This window comes from Petaurus breviceps, unplaced genomic scaffold, assembly GCF_028583685.1.
Source record: "Petaurus breviceps papuanus isolate PSGF00001 unplaced genomic scaffold, PetGlider_PUasm1.0 176, whole genome shotgun sequence".
Lineage (NCBI taxonomy): Eukaryota > Metazoa > Chordata > Mammalia > Diprotodontia > Petauridae > Petaurus > Petaurus breviceps.
The window spans coordinates 2552387-2569426 of NW_027185771.1; the positions used below are offsets into that span (position 1 = coordinate 2552387).

The 17040-nt window shown below is 40.6% G+C and overlaps 1 protein-coding gene across 1 annotated transcript in view; it reads left to right on the forward strand.

The window, feature by feature from the left end:
• NQO1 (NAD(P)H quinone dehydrogenase 1) overlaps nucleotides 1-17040 on the forward strand; it is a 193656-nt gene that overhangs the window by 113192 nt on the left and 63424 nt on the right. The gene's annotated exons all lie outside the window — the stretch shown is intronic.

Consider the following 17040-nt stretch of genomic DNA (forward strand, 5'->3'; position numbering starts at 1 on the left):
AGGTACAGGCTCTGGAAACCCCCGCCTTGAACTCTGATTAAATCATCCCATTTGATGAGGCATTTGCATGAGGCCCTAAGCCTTTCATTGTGGCTGGCCCCAAAATTCCGTTACTAGACTTCCCACTTGAGCCTATCAAAATATCAATCCACCCTTCAACTGGCCTAGCCCACCATTGTCTGTAGTCTCCAGGTAGCCTCCTGCAACTTTCCACCCTTAATCACTCATTGACCCTCCCCAAACTCCTCCTCTAGACCACCCCTAGATTCCTCCCACAATCTTCTGTATAAAAGACCCCATCTTGTCTTCATGTTTGTGAGAACACCATAGAATGACCTAGCACAGACTTACTCTGTGTCCAATACAACAAGCAAACTTTTAATAAACTTTACTTTTCTGTGGCTGAGAAGACTTGAGTCAAATTCATTCAGCATGACATGTTGGTATTTTGGGGTCTCCAGAGCAACCCTAACCCTCTTTATGGGTAACCTCTTCACAGGGACTGTGCTAAGTTCTGGGGGTGCAGAAACAGGCACAAGACATATTGTAAAACAGTAGCACTTCTGAAGGTACTAACCATATGGGTGGTTCTGGCCTCTGAGTGGGGTTATCCACACATCCACTTTGGGATGGTGGGAGGAGGGAAGGGAATGCCTGTCCCGTGGGATGGGGGAGGAGGGAAAGATTACACATGTAGTTTTCAGCTACAAGAAAATTCTATTGACTTTTAATTATATATATATATTTTTCAACTAACAAGAAATTATTTTCTATATCTCCCGCCTCAGTGGGGAGAAGGGAATTGAGAAAAGAAAGAAGTAAAAACAAAACCATGTGGTCAACCAAAACACATTTTTGCAGTGGGCCTGTCCAAAAAATGTACATGTCAAGATGCACCTTGGTTGCATCCTTCTATCAGAGGGTGAGTAGCATTGCTAGGCAGCATCATTCCTCACCAGTTCTCTGGAGTCATGATCATAAATGCTTCTTGACTGTTCAATAAAAGAAGCCTATAATAGGTGGTCAGAAATTAGACTAAGTAAAGAAAGGAAGACAAAGGGCAGAATCTTCCAGGTACCCGCTGTTGCCAAGGCAGTATGACCAAGAATAGGATGAAAGCTGCTTTAGTTAAATAGCTCCTTAAGGTTTGCAAAATGCTTTACATGTATCCACGTAATAACTCTGTAAGGCAAATGCTATTATTAGCTCCAATTTACAGATGAAGAAAGTGAAGGTTTGTGAGGTTTCGAGGACTTGCCCAGGGTCACAGGGCTAGTAAGCATCTAAGGCAGCATTTGAAATCAGGTCTTTTTGACTCCAGCATTCAATCCATCTCATTGACTTAAATCTCTCCATCCACCTAGCATATTAGCATAGATGTGCTGACCCATTTCCCAGCTGGCTACTCTGGACTCCTCCCACTTTCTACTTTCTACTCATTTCATATTGCCCCAGGGACCGAATCATCCTGTAAGATCTCCTCAGCTCACACTTCTGATTGGAGGGCAAACCAAAACCTCCAATTAAAGGGTACCAAGCAAGCCAAGTCTTCTTTTCCTACTGAGCTGTACTCCTTTCTATTTCTCTCACAGTCCCCCACCCCCACCCCACCCCTTTTCAGTTTCCCTTGTTATCTTCCCAAGTTAGATTGTAATTTCCTGTAGTGTACAGACTTTCTTTTTCCTATTTCTATCCCCAGGGCATAGTAGAGTGCTTGGCACACAGTCAGTATTTATAAATTGTTGTTCATCTGTGTCTAACTCTTCGTGACCCCTTTTAGGGTTTTCTTGGCAAAGATATTGGAGGAATTTGCCATTTCCTTCTCCAGTTCATTTTACAAATGAGGAAACTGAGGCAAACACTGTCAAGTGACTTGCCCAAGGTCACAGCTAGTAAGTGTCTGAGGTCAGATTTGAACTCTAGTCTAAACAATTGGAAAAATATTAATTGCTCATGAGTAGTCCGAGCCAATATAATAAAAATGACAGTTCTGCCTAAATTAATTCATTTATTCAGTTCCATAACCAATCAATCGATCAAAAATTATTTTATAAAGCTAGAAAAAAATAACAAAATTCAAGAAGAACAAAAGCTCAAGAATATCAATGGAATCAATGAAAAACATGTGAAAGAAGGTGGTCTAGTCATACCAGGTCTCAATGCATTATGAAGCAGTAATTATCAAAACAATCTGATACTGGCTAAGAAATAAAGTGGTAGATAAGTGAGATAGATTAGGCACAAATTACATTATAATACAAGTCATTCCCCAATTGATAAATGGTCCAAGTATATGAACGGGAAAATTTCAGACAAAGAAATCAAAGCTTTCTATAGTCATATGAGAAAATGCTCTAAATCACTATTATTGAAACATCTCTAAGGTACCACCTCACACCATCAGAGTGGCTAATATGATAAAGAAAATATTGGATGCTGGAGGGGATGTGGGAAAAGTGGGACACTAATGCACTGTTGGTGGAGTCGTGAACTGATATAACCATTCTCAAGAACAGTTTGGAACTACGCCCAAAAGGTTACAAAACTGTGCATACCCTTTGATCCAACAAAACTGCTGCTAGGTTTATATTCCAAAGACATCAAAAAATTTTGTACAATTTGCATAAAAATATTTGTACAAAAATATTTATAGCAACTCTATAACTCTACAGTGGCTAAGAACTAGAAATTGAAAGTATGTCCATCAATTGGGGAATGGCTAAACAAGCTGTAATATATGATTGTAATAGAATACTAATGTGTTATAAGAAATGAAAAGCAGAATGACTTCAGAAAAACCTGGACTTATATGAACTGATGCATAGTGAAACGAATAGAAGCAAGAGGACATTGTACACAGCAATATCGTTCAGTGAAAACAGTGAATGACTTAACTATTCTCAGCAATAAAGTGATCCAAGACAGCCCCAAAGGACTCATGATGAAGCATACTATCCACCTCCAGAGAAAGAACTGATGTTGTTTGAGTACAGACTGAAGCATGCTACTTTCACTTTCTTTCAATTTTTTCTTTTATTTGAGTCTTCTTGTACAAAATGACTAATATGGAAATGTTTTACATGAATGCACATGTACAACCCATATCAGATTGATTACTGTCTCAAGGAGGTGGGAAGGAAGGAAAGGATAGAATTTGGAGCTCAAAACTTTAAATAAAAATGTTAAAATATTTTTTAAAAAAGAAAAGAAAACCAGATTTGAACTCTGGAAGCCGAGACTTCCTGACTCCTCTCCTGGTACTCTCTGCTCTTATGGCGCCTCTCCCTCTCCCTCCCTCCCCCTCTCCCCCAAAACACCTTCCCATGAATCTAAATTGATAACTTTAGCTTTCTTTACCCCTGCTGCTTTTAGTGCAAGGGGCTGGGAGGCAGAAAAGTGATGATAGCCCCTGCGGCCAAATCCCAGTTCTGCCACTTGCTACTTGTATGATCTTGGGCAAGCTATGTTCTCTGGGCCTCAGTTTCCTCATCTGTAAAAATAAGGTTTTCTGGCATAATGGCCTATAACTCCCCTTCCAGCTCTAGACAGATCTTCCTATAATTTCACAGGCAGTAGAGTGAAGCGTGTGGCTTTGCAGGATAGCTTGGAAGCTTCCTGTGAGAGGAGTCCACAAAAGTTTAACAATTATACTAACTTAAGAACTTCTTTTCACTCAAAGGAACACCTCCAATCCAAGATGTACTGGTAAAGGTTAACAACCAGCTCTTCCTTTTAAAAAGGAAGGAGGACATATACCAGGACACACTTTTAAGTTTAATCTTCATTATTAATATTTTATCCATCACTTTCTTAAATCTAGGCAATCAACAAAATAAATCAAGGTCTGGTCTACATATGCAGGTGTCTGAGGTATAAATGCTCACTCTGATAATTTAACAATCAGCTCTGAGCTGGCTCCAGTGCATCCCTGCCTATAAGATACACTACAATATAATAATGGTTTAGATTCATATAGTATTTTGAGGAACTCAAACCACTTTTCCTCACTATTTTGTCTCATCTCTACAACAACCCAATAGGATAAGCATTTTTACAGTTAAGAAAATGAATGCTCTGGATTTAAGGGACTTGTCCAAGGTCACACAGCCAGTAACTGGTAGAGTCTGAATTTGAACCCAGGTTCAGGGCTCGTTCCACAACACTATGGAGGCTTGTCCAGTTATGGTCACCATGTATTCCAAACCAAAAAATCTGAAAGTGTCCTGACAATAGATATTCTTTTGTAAAGTATTTCTTAAACTTTAATTTTCTTTATAACTCCAGGAAATCTAGGAAATATGGTCATCATACTAATCTATTTCATTATTATTTGTCTACTGGGGTTTTCTGGCTTGACCATGTCATTTTAAAAAATTATTCTTTACCAAATAAAATGAGTATTTCCATAAAAAAAATAGAACAGAAAAAAGATTGTGGGTGAAACTGTAAATCTTGATAACATAACAACTTACTTTTCCTTTAAGGCATTTAAAAGATGTAATTAAAAAAAAAAAACTGTCCTGCTTATCTGTTTTCTTTCTGCTTTTTTTTTCTTTGCATTTTTAAATGCTCCAATTTTTCTTTTTTTCTTTTCTTTTCTTTTACTTCTTTTTTTTTTTAAATAACAATATCACTAACTCCCTTCTCTCCCAATTCTTCCCATAAACCAGGAGAAGGAAAACTCATTTTAGCAAATATGCTTAATCAAGCAAAACAAATTTTCATTCTGCACCATAAGTCCATCACGTCTCTGTCAGGAGGTAAGTAGCATGCCTCATCTTTTGTCCTCTGGAATCACGGTTAGTTATTACATTGATCAGAGTTCTTAAGTCCTTCAAAGGTGGTTTGTTTGTTTTTTTTAGTCACAGTGATGCCATTAATGTATAAATTGACCTGGTCTGCTGATTTCACCCTCAAATAACAGTTCGTGCATGTCTTCTCGGAGATTACCTTCTGTCTACTCTCTCTACATCTTGTTCGTGCCTAGTTATTTTTATGCTTTCCTCTTCCTTTAGAATGTGATCTCCTTGAAGGTAGAAGCTGTTTTGTGCCCTGCTTTGTGATCCCAGCATTTAGCACAGTGCCTGGAAGGTAATTACTGTTGTCCATCATGGTTGAGGAGGACCAAAGTGACGTCACAATCTTGGGGTCACTGTACAGAGTGTCCAATCGTGGCTGATCAGACCTAAATGAGCTAGGGAGGCTCAGTCACAAATAGTCCATATGAACATTTGGGTTGGATTCCCTAAATTTGCATATCTCATGGGTTTTTTTTTTTTTTGAGCCATTTCAATTCTGTTTTTCTTACAGAACCCAGCGTCTTCTCTGATGAGGGCATGCCATGCTTGCAGTCCTGTGCCAGTGTGTCCCATGTCTCACAATCAGTTCCCAAGCTTTTCAGAGAGACCTTGAGAGCGTCCTTGAATTGCTTTTTCTGACCACCATGTGTGAACTCTCCATAAAATAGTCTTTTTAGGAAAGTGTACATTTGGCATTCAAACAACGTGGCCAGCCTGTCCGTAGTTGTACTTGGCAGTTTAGTTTAAGAGTTCCTTCCACCAACTTCTCTTATTCCCTTGCTGTGGAAGTCAGTTGAAGGTGATTGTGCCATTGAAACAACTGGATCCAGTACAAATTCACATTGCTTCAACAATCCAATTGAATTCAGTAAGCCTTTATTAAGCACCTACTATGTGCCAGGCACTGTGCTAAGCCTTAGGGTACAAATAAGAGAAAGATAATCCTTGCCCTAAAGGAGCTTGCAATCTCAAGGCAGTAGCTAGGTGGTGCAGCAAATAGAGCACTGGGCTTTCAAATCTGGCCTCAGACACTCAGCTGTGTGACCTTGGGCAAGTCACTTCACCCTGTCTGCCTCAGTTCCTCATCTGTAAAATGAGCCAGAGAAGGAAATGGCAAACCACTCCAGTGTCTTTTCCAAAAAAAACCTACAAACAGAATCATGAAAAGTCGGACAAAACTGAAAAGACTGAATAACAGTCTCATGGGGAATGCACAATACAAAAAAAATAGAAGCTGGAAAGGAGAGGGGAACCAAGGGGCATCTGGTCCAGGGGCATGATTCTTTGGAATCCAAACCTAGCTGAGATGCTGGTGGAAAGTAGAGACTTACCTAGAAAGTTCTGAAGCCAGTCTTTATTGTCTATTTTGCTAGGTGCTGGGGATACAAAATAAAAAACACAAGAAGGCACCTGCCCTAATTACATTCTATTTAAGGAATTCACATGTACACAGATAAGTAAATGTATGGTAATTTGAGACTCCCTAACAACTTGGGAGACTAAGAAAAGCTTCCCTTAGAAGGCAGCATGTGAAGTGAGCACTGAGGTAGAAAGCTAAGGGTTGCCAAGGGCAGAGAGGGGATGAATTCCAGACATGGGGAAATAATGTGTGAATGGGCAGAGGCAGGGGATCAGGGAATGGCTAGCTGTCCAGATTGGCTAGGAGACAGTTTGTGAAAGGGAGTGTGATGGTCTGATGGCCCAGTTTGAATAGGGTTTGAATTACAAAGTCCTGGAAACACTATGTGAGAGAAACTTGTGTAGCGGAAAGAACACTGGTCTTGGAATCAGAGAACCTGGATCTGAATTCCAGCTCAGCCTTTCTTACCATGTGACCATGTCTGTTTTTCTCTTTGGGCATCAGTTTTCTCATTTGTAAAATGAGAGGGTGGGTTGGGCTAGATGATCTCCAAAGACCCTTCCAGCTCTAAATCTATGATCGTATGATTTAGAAGCTTAAAGAAGTTTACTGAAGGTCAGCCTGTGCAAATACTCAGAGGCTGGAGATGGGATGCCAAGTTTGGGGAGCAGCTTGTATTCCAATGTGACTGGACATAGTGTGAGAAAAAATAGAGAGGGGGAAAGTCTGTAAAAGTAGGTTGAAGCCAGGTAGTGAAGGGCTTTAAATTCCAGGCTGAAGACATTGTATTTCATCCTTAGAGTCCTGAAAAATTTCGAGCAGAAGAATAATATTGTCAGATCCAGAATTTAGGATAATTATTTTGGTAGTCATATCAGGGATGACTGGAGAAGGAAACTTCTTGAAAAAGAAAGAACGGTTAGGAGGAGGTCATCGCAAAAGTCAAGATGAGTGGTGATGATGGCCTAAACTATAGGAGTGGATGTGTTAGTAGAGAGAAGGGGATGGATATGAAAGATGGCTTCAAGATGGACTCAATAAGAGATTGCAGGTGTTTGAATGTGGGGTTGTAGAAGGATGAATCAAAGATAACTTTGAGGTTGCAAACCTTGGGGACTAGATGGGTAGAAATGCCCTATCTTAAGATGGAAGTTTGGAGGAGGGACAGGTCTAGAGGGAAAGTGATATGTACTATTTTGCACATGCTAACTTGAAAATGCCAAAAAGACATCCAAGTAGAAATACCTCGGGGCGGCTGGGTGGCTCAGTGAATAGAGCACCTCAAGAGGACCTGAGTTCAAATCCGACCTCAGATACTTAACACACACACACACAAAACTAGCTGTGTGACCTTGGGCAAGTTGCTTAGCCCCAATTGCCCTCCAAAAAGAAAAAAAAAGAAATATCTAACAGGCATTTGGTACTGCAAAAGAGTTCAGGACTGAGACTAAAACCAGACTTTGTAAATTTGGGAATCATTAGAGTAATGCTCATTGAACTGTAGATACAAATAAATTAGCCAACCAATTACCGTGTTTCCCCAATAATAAGACCTATCCCGAAAATAAGCCCTCCCCTTACTGTGTAAGATTCCTCTAAAATAAGCCCTCCCCCGAAAATAAGCCCTATTGAGATTGCTACTGTAGTGAAGGTGAGATCCCCTGCGCTACATGCTACATTATGGTACCCTCTGTATGCACCGTCCCCCCCCCCCGTGAAACACACGCTGCGCTCCGAGCTGCATCCAATCAGAGCTGCAGCAGTGAGCGCGTCATCCTGTTCTTTATTGAATTCAGTATTGAATAAAGGTACATTTTTTTGTTCACATTTACCTGTTTATTAAAATTGCTGTCAATGTTCATTAAAATAAGCCCTCCCCTGAAAATAAGCCCTCTGGTGTTTTTCTGTCCAAAAAAATTAATAAGACAGTGTCTTATTATTGGGGAAACACGGTAGCATTTATTAAGAAGAGGTTTGTGTGTCATTGAGACCCATTTCCCTGTTCATAAGCCTGAGTCCTTGGCTTTGAAGTGGATTGTCACTGAGAATTCCAAGATTATGTTTATGGAACAATGTTATAAGTGTGAACTGATAACCACCAACTGAAATATTCTGACCAGTGCCAAGTTAACAACAATGACAAATATTAATTAAGTGGCTACTGTGTTCCAGGCACTGAGCTAAATAAAGAATGTCAAAAAACCAGCTTGTAGTCTAAAGGGAGAGACAACATACAGACAACTATGTACAACAGTGGGCAGCTAGGTGGCAGTGGTTAGAATGCTGGACCTGGAGTCAGGAGGACCTTAGTTCAAATGTGGCCTCAGATACTAGCTATGTGACCTTGGGCAAGTCACTTCACCCTGTTTGCCTCAGTGTCCTCATCTGTAAAAATGAAATGGAGAAGGAAAGGGCAAAACCACTTCAGTATCTTTGTCAAGAAAATCTCAAATAGGGTCACAAAGAGTCATATATGAATGAAACTACTGCACAAAATGCACAAACAACATAAATTGGATAAATTGGAAATCTCAAAGGGAAAGGCACTAGCAGTAAGAGCAAGAAAAAAAGATTTCTCCTAAAAAAGTGAGATTTAGGGGCAGCTAGGTGGCACAGTGAATAGAACACCAGCCCTGGAGTCCAGATGTCCTGAGTTCAAATCTGGCCTCAGACAGGTGTAGCAGCAAGCACCCCAGTGTCCCCAGGGTGCCTGCTCACACAGGTTCTTGGATCTGCTTTGTTAAAGGAAAGCAACTCAAAATGGGTTAACAAGCTTACTTTAATCAGTCAGACATATATCGTTTACCTTGTTCAGGAGAAAAGGTCAGCGCCCTGAACCTCAAAGTATACAGGCATAATTATCAAAACAGAAACATCAAGTAGACAGCTTTCCAAACTGTCCAACCATTACATCCATACCCAGTCAACATCTGGGTTTCCACATTCTGGGTTTTTCAAAGCCGGGGGACTCTCAACAACGGCTTCCCAGAACTCAGATCAAATCACAGAATACTTCTCAAAGTGAGTCCCAAAAACAAAGCTACACATCAGGGCTTATATAGCCTTCTCCTGGCTCAGAGAATGTAACAACCTTATTGACTCACTGGCCAATCAAGAAGTATCTACTGAAAAACAAGCCTCCCCCACCCCAGGCTTCAGGTGCACATTAGCCTAGGGGCAGGGAAGATCTTTAAAATTTACATTCTTATTACAACAGGTAACACTTACTAGCTGTGTGACCTTGAGCAAGTCACTTAACCCCAACTATCCTGCCTTCCCCCCTCCAAAAAGACAAAAAAAAAAAAACCACTAAAAAGTGAGATTTATCTGAGACTTGAAGAAAATCAGGGAAGCTAGGAGGCAAAGGTGAAGGAGAGCATTCCAGGCATTGGGGACAGTCAATGAAAATGCAGTGTTGGGAGATAGAGTGTCTTGTGTGAGGAACGGCCAAGAGACCAATGTCACTGAATTTCAGAGGATGTCGAGAGGAGTAAGGAATGAGAAAACTAGGAAGGTAAGGAGATATCAAGTCACAAAGGACATTAAAAGCCAAGCAGAGGCTTTTCTATTAGATTCTGTAGGTAATAGGGAGCCATTGAAGTTTGTTGAATAGAGAGGGTGACCTGGTCAAATCTGCCCTTTGGAAGATCATTCTGACAACTGAATGTAAAGTGGATTGTAGCAGAGAGAACCTTAAGGCAGGCAGACCCACCAACAGACTATTACAATAGTTCAGGGGTGAGGTGATAAGGGCTTACACTAGACTGGTGGCAGTGTCAGAGGGAAGGGGGCCTATTGGACAGATGTGACAAAGATGAAATCAAGAGGAGGAGTGAGAGATAATGAGGAATCTAGGCTAACTCCTGGGTTTTGAGCCTGAGGGACTAGGAAGATGACAATACCCTCTCAGAGGCTCTTTCAGTACTTTCTTGACCCATGTGCCCAAAGTCATCCAAAGCTTCATTGGCCATAGGTCACCATATACACTAAGCTGCACCAAGTGCTTCCTCATACCATGTGTGGAATCCATGGCAGTCCAGTATGACATTCTGTTGTCATACTTCTGTTCAAGTCCCAGCTTCTGCCATTGACTCAACAATCAAGTGTCTTCAGAGGATTGGCACTTGAGTCCTTTGGCATCACATGCTTGAGTCTCAGCTTGAATCACTTCCCACAATCCATGAGCCATGTGCTTTCTTCACCAGTCCTTCATTGACAATTGGGGCAGAAGCGGATTTAATGAAGCAAAGGGAAATTAAAAAGGGGGAAGGCTGGAAGTGAAAAATAATGAGTTTAGTTTGGGATATATTGAATATAAGATACCTACAGAACATTCAGTATGAGATGTCTGATGCAGTTAGAAATGAGAGACTAGAGTTCAGGAGAGAGGTTATGGAAGGGTTAACAGATCTGAGAATCATCTGCATAAAGATGATAATTGAACCCAGGGTCCAAAGAAAGGTACCAGCACTAGCCATCTATGAATTTAGCATGTCCTACAGATCATAGTAGACCAATGTGGATGCAAATACCCTTTTCAGAAGGCCACAAATGTCAAGGGCAGCTAAGTGGTGCTGAAGATAGAGAGCACTAGATCTGAGGTCAGGAAAACCTGAGTTCAAATCCAGCATTAGATGCTTACCGACTGTGCTACCCTGTGCAAATCCTTTCATTTCTGTCTGTCTCAGATGTAAAATATAAGTGGAAATGTAAAATGTAAATGTAAAATGGGGATAATAATAGCAACTACCTCCCTGGGTGGTTGTGAGAATCAAACGAGAAAACATTTGTAAAACACTTAGCACAGTGCCTGGCACATAGTAGGTGCTGTATAAATGTTTATTTCCTTCCTTTCCTCACAAAATTTGGTGATCATCTAAAGAATGTATGAAAGCCAAATGTAACATTAAGGGAGCTGGATTATAAGCAGATGGCAGGACAGCTGAAAATTTGGGACTCTCCTTAGACAGCATTCCAGCAACGCATGTGAACCTCTCTTCACTGAATCAACCTTTTTTGCCTTATACTTGTCTGTGGAGGACCAGTAAAGAGAACAAGTGGCTGGTGAAGGACTATGTGAAATGATACAAGCCAAGAATCAAGACTGTGATACCAAAAGACTCAAGTGTTATTTCCCTGATCTAACATGGCAGAAGTTGGGACTATAGAATGGAATACCTCCCTGGATTGTCATTGATCTGATACATGGTATGAGAAAAAAACAGTTGATGCTGCCCAGTACCAGCTTTTGGACACATAGGTCAAGAAGGGACCATAGAACCTATAAACAACAGGTCTTAGCACCTCCCCAACAAAAATGAAAATCCTTCTGGTGTCACCAAGAAGTGTGACTTGTGTTTATTGTGTGCAAAGAAAACTGTTACCACCTAAGCTACCTATTTGATGAATGTAAGTACTAGCAAACCTTTGAAATTTGTCCACACTGACTTCCTATTTTTGAAGGGCAGCATGACCATAAGTCATATGTTGATAGTCACTGACTACTTCACAAGCTATGCATTGGCATACCTATCCAAGAACCAGAAAATATCCATCTATCCATTGCTAGACTATTGGGGGGGAAGTATATTATTCAGTGAATAGCCTTCTTTTTATGATCTGTTTGGATCACGGAGGAGACTTTGAAGGATGTTTGCTTTGGCTAGCATCAAGAAGTCCAAAACAACTCCTTGCCATATTCAAGGGAATCCAAAAACCTACCATTTCAATGGCTCACTGATGAGCAAATTAGGGACACTGAGACCAGAATAAACATTTCAGTAGAGCCAGAATATGACTCTCCTTGTAACACATGAACAATTCTATTATGAATCATGGTGCTCATTCTACACCCTGTTGTGTTTTCAGTAGTTTTCAATTGTGTCCAGCTCTTCATAACCCCAGTTGGTGTTTTCTTAGCAAAGGTACTAGAGTGGTTTGCTGTTTCTTTCTCTAGCTCATTTTACAAATGAGGAAACAAAGTTAAGTGATTTGCCCACACAGCTAGTAAGTGTCTGAGGCCAGATTTGAACTTGGGGAGATGAGTCTTCTTGACTCCAAGCCTGGCACTCTATCCACTGTAGGGCCACCTAGCTGCCTCACTCTACACCCTGCCTGCTGATATTTGGGCATGAACCAATTGATTTGTGTGTTGGATCCTCCAAGGATAGAGAGAGTATAGACAGACTTGACCAGTATAACTCTTAACTGAGAAAGAGGTTAAATGATACTTGTTGCCTAGCAATAACCTCAGCTCAGAAGGAGGCTAAAAGAAATAAAAGTTAGAGTAGCGAGAGAATTCTATTGAAAAACCTCAGTGTTCATAGGACATACAAGTCAGTAGATGGATAGAATGCTATCCATGTCTATTTGTGGAGAGACTGGGCAACTTGCCTGTTTGTAAATGACACCTTAAGCTGGTAGGGGCTCTATAAATATAATTATTGTTAATTGGTGAGTAAGTTGGGATCTTTGATGGATTAACTCCCCTCAGCGGACTCTAAGCAAAAAATACTTCCTGCTAGTCATGCAAGGATCCAGATAGTAGGTTTAAAAGTCACTTTGGATGAAGATTTTATGCACTATCCCACAATAACCAGTTCTAGCAATGAAAAAGGAATGAACTCCAGAAGCAGCACTTTTTCACGTACTACTTTAGCAGCAGTATGACCTAGGGTATGGACATACCCCTCAGAATGGAGTAACAATACTAGCCAGCCTGGGCCCTCATCAAGTTTTAATATGAATTGTAGTTCTGATGAGGGCAGCTAAGTGATGCAGTAGTTAAAGTGCTGTGCTTGGAATCAGGAAGACTCCTCTTCATGAGTTCAAACTCAGCCTCTGATACTTACTAGCTGTATTACCCTGGCCAAGTCACTTATTCCTGTTTCCTCATCTGTAAAATGAGCTGGAGAAGGAAATGACAAACCATTCCAGTATTGCTGCTAAGAAAACCCCAGAATGAGGTCACAGTGAGTTGTACATGACCGGAATGATACAGCAACAAAAGTAGTTCTGATGAAGCTTTGACCAGTCTGTGCGCGGGCATAGGGTAGGTCAGTCAACCATCAGAGAGCTAGAGAGAGAGCTAGAGCTATCCAACCAGCCAGGGGCCAGACATTATAACCCAGCTGAAAATGGTACCCTAACGATAACGCTTCCCCATGCAACAGTGTCCTGAATGTAGCTACACATAGTCATTAAGGCAAGTTACTATGTACTTAGTATGTATCCATTTCATTGTTATTTTTGTCCCTTTGCTTAATTGCTCTGTGCTGATGTTGTGGCTACATTTGTTACCGCTCGCTAGTTTTGCAGTTCACCATGTGCACAGATACACCATTTGGTTTGGTTTGATATCTTAGTAGACCTCCTGTTATTATTGCTTTACATTTGTCTGTTGTTATGCATTTTTGCTTTAGTTTTATAGTGATGCATGTCCTGGTGTAATGTGTATATACAGTGTGTCCTATGTATCTGTTAGACTAGTGGTTACTAAAGCAACTGTCAAGGGAGCTTTTGCATAGTGTGAATGTCTATTGTATCTATTATTGCTGTGATAGTGCCCCAGGATGATTGCCTGAGACTCTTAGCTAATCATCCTTGTTCGGCTTGGCACTGATACACTTGATACTATACTATATATTTTATTATTATTATTATAATTTCGTTAAATATTTGCCAATTACATGTAAAAAAATTTCAACATTAATTTTCTTAAATTTTGAATTTCAAATTCCCTCCCTCCCACTCCTCCTTTACCCTTTGAGAAGACAATCAATATTATATCTATTGTACTTCTTAAGTCATGCAAAACATATTTTCATATTTTTTTTGGTTTTTTTGGAGGGGGAAGGTAGGGCAATTAGGGTTAAGTGACTTGCCCAAGGTCACACAGCTAGTTTTTTGTGTTGTGTCTGAGGCTGCATTTGAACTCAAGTCCTCCTGACTCCAGAGCTGACTCTATTCACTGCACCACCTAGCTGCCCCATCGTATTTCCATACTATATGCTGTAGTATTTTATATGCCAAAGTTCTGCAGTTGATTGTGCAAGGAACTGAAAAATTCCTAAAACCTAGAAAACAACCAAGCCTCCAGAGACTATAAGCCTCCTGGGAAATGTAAATCAGCATCTTGACAGAAATATCACATGATTTGGGGACAGCACTATTGAGATTTGGCAAGCCTGCAAAATTTGAGAGAAAGCAGGAAAGCATGGGCATATTAGCAGTAGAAATTTGCATCTTAGATGACAAAGAAACAGTTGTGATCCACATGGCAGCAGCCATAGTTTTAGTACAGAGATTTCCCTTAACAACAGGTACACGGGAGTCTGCTCAGGAAGCTTTGACCTACCCCATTTTTCTGATCTAGGCCAGTTCACACCTCTTCAGGCTACTTGGTGGTCCCCTACTCCTGAAGACTCAATATATTGGTACTGGACTTAATCTGGACAACTGGTTGGCTTAGCCCTATTCTGCTTAGAATTTTCAAACTCAAGAGACTCACCAGCCTCAGTTTCCCCAACAACATGCACCACCATGCCCAGGTCTTTATAATGACTTTTGCTCTTTCTCTCTATAAAAATTCAAGTCAACCAAGCCACATCTTTGCTTGGATACTTTAACTATGATCCAAGAGAACAAGATGGTGTTTGGTTGAGTAACTCACAGGATATATAGGCTAGAACCTCTCTACCTCAAATTTCCAGCTTGAAGGGAGGGACTATATGATCCTTGGGGGTTAATAAGCTATTGTTTAGTTATGTGAATGATTCTGTAACTCTTCCAACAAGCAGAACCTTAAACATAAACTTGGGTGTCTACTTTCTTTTCACCTAGAAGAATGAGTTTGCTGTAACCAAGGATATAGGTGAGAGTATAAACACTGATCACTGGGGCTAAAATTATATCCCTTTACCTGGGGGGATGGAGAGGGGAAAAAGAAGAGAGTAAGTTCTTACATTCATTTTATTCTGTTCTCCCCTCCTCTCCCACCTATGGCCTGTTGCTATGTATATTGGAACCTAGGGGTTCTGTAAGGAGACAGAAGGAGGGAGGGAGGGAGGGAGACAGAGACATAGAGTAGACAGACATATATTACGAGATGATTTGGGTGGGGAGTGTGCTAACTCGGAGTAGGAAAGAATCAAGAAACACTATGTAGAAGATAGTGCTTAAGTTTAATCCTGAAGGAAACCAGGGATTCCAAGGGGCAAAGATGAGGAGGAAGACAACCCAAATTCCAAACATGGGGCGTAGCTAGTACAGAGACACATAGATGGGAGATGAAACATCATGGATGCAAAACAACCAATAGGCCAGTAAGACTCAACAGCAGAGTTTGTAGAGGGAGTGATGTATAAGGAAACTAGAAAGGTAAGGAGGGGCTAGGTTGTACAGAGATTCAAGGACCAAACAGAGGAGTTTGTATTTGATCTTAGGTGAGATAGGAAGGCCCTGGAGTTTATTGAATAGAAAGAGACATAGTCAGACCTGCACTTTTGGAAAATCACTTTAGCTGATATGTAGAATAGGGATTGGAATGGGGAGTGGCTATTTCAATAATCCAATTGAGAGCTGATGAAGTCATCAGTTAAGATAGTGTTGAGGGGGGGAAAAAAGACAATCCCAGGACAGAGACTTCTGATACATGCATGGTTAGGGAACAGAATATTGGCAGGGATTGAAGCAGATGGTCACAGTGGTCCCTTAGGGCATGAGAGCAACTCTTGAACCCATGATCCTGGGGCAACTCTCTCATTTTATAATCAAGAGGCTCAGCTGGAGCAGTGATTTGCCCACACTCACAGAGCTAAATGGCAGAGTCAGGAACTGTAACCCACATGTACCAGTTCCCACTTTGGTGTTCTTTCCAATGCTGCTTCCCTAGCTTGGGTAAAGTTGGAAAAGTTAGCCCTGAGCTGTAAGGATAGAACTTCTATAATTATGTAGAGATGTGAAGACTTTCTGGGCAGGGGGAAACGGTATGAGTACAGCAGGAAACATAGCAAGTATGTTTGGGAAATGACAAGGACATCAGTTTGATTGGAATATCATTCCTTCAGGAGGTAGGATGGGAAGAGAAAGCAAGCTTCCTTCAGACATGTATTAAGGTATGAAACCACCTACTGAAAGCAATTAGGAGGCATGTGGTAACTATTTTAAGAAGTTGTTTTAGCAGAATAGTGGAATAGAAGCCAGATTTCCATGAGTTGGAGAAAAGTGCACATAATAAATAAGTGGAAATAGTGAGTATATACCATTTTTTTTTAAAGTGAGCTATGGAAAAAAAGGGGGGGGGGAGGTAAATAAGCATCTGCTAAAAGGTACAGCCAATAGAAGGATTGATTTTTTTTTCTAAATAGGAAATATTTGAGTGTGATTTTTTTTTTTTGCAGGGCAGAGAAAGGATAGAATAGGGACTTAAATTTGAAAAGGGTAAAAAAGGTTTGTCATAGTCATTGAGGGCAGTGTACTAGGAAACCCATAAAGGAAGAATGATCATGTTGCTGAGCAGCACAGAATTTCCTATGAAAGTCTGATAATGAGATGAATTGATAAATAAAATCAATTAATTAATGAGTAAGTAAATGAAAAAGCATTTTCTTTTTAGCATTTTCTATTTGATTCAACAAATCTTTATTTTTATAAAATATAAGGCAGTCCTCTTAAGTTTTCTTGGACTGGAAAATTGTTTGACCCTGTCCTTTTGTGGGTTCTGTCTTTTCAGAATTCATTTTGAGGCCTTATTTAAAGTTGTTTCAAGAGAAACTGGGGAGAGTTCAGGCAACTTCCTGCCTTTTCTCTGCCATCTTGGCTCTGCCTCCCACACATACTCTTCAAGGACAGAATTTGAACCCAGGTTCTCCTGAATTCGAG